We start from the raw sequence: 2,347 nt of genomic DNA on the forward strand, positions 1-2,347 counted from the left end.
AAAAAAAAAAAAAATCATCAAAGAAATGGCCACCAAAGTTAAAAATTTTCTAAAGCACAGCAGATTCCAAAATACATCTTAGTTTGGAAAACATTGCAGCAATCAAATGAACACTAAATCCAGACTAATCCCCACTTCCAAAAAGTCAAAGTAGAGAAGAAGAAACTTATTAATTGCAATGAATAAAGCCAGTGAAAAGTGCCAGCACAGAGGGACAGCTTAGGCGCTGTGAAGGTTCAGAGGAAGTTATTTCCAACATTTGAACTGAACATATAAGGATGGTCATGTTTACACGATAAAGACTCTTGTCAGAAAAGTCAATGCTAGTAAATGCATAGAGGTGAGAAAATGGGAGGTATTTAGGAAGAGAATGAAATAACTCCTCCACGTGTATATTATGTGCAGTGGGTATAGATCGGAACAGCAGTGAAACTGGAGCTGGACAGTGAAAGAGTGTTTCCTGTGCCAGAGTGAAGAATCTGTGGCTTATCTGGCAGGTTTCTGAGCAGAGTAGTCTATGTTACTGTGTTGCAATGGCATCATTTGCAGGCAGGATGGTTTGTTTTCAAAGTTCATAAATTCTCCATTTCCAAACAGCTTCATAAATCTACTCCTACATAAACAAATACATACTACATACATATGTTTCAAGCATTTTGAAGCTACACTTGATGTTGATACAATCTTTCCAGCAGGTATTTTACACAGTGCTGTAATTTCTTTCAACACTTTTCACAGTACTTGACAGATACTCTCTCAATACCTGCATTATTGGCTGGTTGTGGGGGCTTACACCTGTAATCCTTGCACTCCGACAATGAGGTAGGAGGATCACTTGTGCTCAGGAGTTCAAGACCAGCCTGAGCAAGATCAAGACACTGTCTCTACAAAAAGTAGAAAATTAGCCCTGTATGGTGGCCCACTGCTTGTGGGCAAGAGGTTCAAGCAAGAGGAGTTGATATTAAAAAAAAAAAAAAAAAAAGGGAAAAAGAACAAATACCTGTTTTATCTAGAATATAGCACTCTATCAATAAAAGGTTTCATTTAAATAATCAAAAGTGGGCAGTGCCTGTGGCTCAGTGAGTAGGGCGCCAGCCCCATATACCAAGGGTTGCAGGATTGAGCCCAGCCCCGGCCAAACTGCAACAAAAAAATAGCTGGGTGTTGTGGTGAGCGCCTGTAGTCCCAGCTACTCGGGAGGCTGAGGCAAGAGAATCGCCTAAGCACAAGAGCTAGAGGTTGCTGTGAGCTGTGACAATCTGGCACTCTACCAAGGGCAACAAAGTGAGACTCTGTCTCTAAAAAATAAAATAATAAAATAAAATAAAATAATGAAAAGTGTCCAGCCTAGGCAATATAGCAAGACATGGTCTCTTAAAAAAAGCTTAGAGGCTGGGCACAGAGGCTCACACCTGTAATCCTTGCACTCTGGGAGGCTGAGGCAAAAGGACCCCTTGAGCTCAGGAGTTTGAGACCAGCCAAACACAAGAGCCTGTCTCTATCAAAAATAGAAAAATGAGCTGGGCATAGTGGCAGAAGCCTGTGTAGTACCAGCTACTTGGTAGGCTGAGGCAAGAGGATTGTTGAAGCCCAAGAGTTTGAGGTTGCTGTGAATTACCATGATGGCATGGCCCACTACCCAGAGCAACAGAGACACACCGTCTCAAAAAAAAAAAAAAGCTTAGAACTGAAGAATCAACATAATAGTCTTTTGTCCTGAATGAATAATAATTTATGTTAATTACGTAATTTATTCCATTAAAGTATAAAAAGGAAGGTTGATAAGCATAATTTTTAGTTTGATAATTTCAGTAATTTCTATTATATCCTGAGACAGCTACATGTGAATTATTGCAGTAGACTTCTAAGTTTCAGTGGGTCTATGAATGTATTCAAATTTGATAGTTTCGTACAAATAATGAAGTTTAAGTACGGCTTATGTTAAATACACCCTCCCTCTTTTGCTCGAATTTCTGTTCTGTTTTCTGTTCACTCCAGCTATTTCCGCTGATGGAAGGAACAACACTACTGGCCAAAAATGACATGGACGGGTCCAGAGCCTGCAAAGGCTCCAAAATGCCACCGACACTGAGACCACAGCAGCAATTTTCCAAAGCCAGGACGCGGTTACCAAAGAGACTTTAACGTTCTTGACTGGGACACAATTGCTTCAGAGGACTGTAAAGTGACACAGTAGTGTGGGAATTAGGTTTGTAGTGTAGTTTAGGCCAGGCATCTCTGGAGGGCTTGTTGACCTGAGTCCAAGTTCCTCAAACCCCTAAGGGTAGCAGTAGCTGGTGGTTTACACAGGATGTCTGGCACCTGGCAGGCTCAGGGCTAGGATTCT

General features: G+C 41.2%; 1 protein-coding gene across 2 annotated transcripts in view; it reads right to left on the reverse strand.

Moving 5' to 3' along the window:
• LOC105887120 (polycystic kidney disease protein 1-like 3) overlaps positions 1-2,347 on the reverse strand; it is a 24,642-nt gene that overhangs the window by 21,330 nt on the left and 965 nt on the right. The gene's annotated exons all lie outside the window — the stretch shown is intronic.

This window comes from Otolemur garnettii, unplaced genomic scaffold, assembly GCF_000181295.1.
Source record: "Otolemur garnettii isolate 467f Iridium unplaced genomic scaffold, OtoGar3 scaffold00047, whole genome shotgun sequence".
NCBI lineage: Eukaryota > Metazoa > Chordata > Mammalia > Primates > Galagidae > Otolemur > Otolemur garnettii.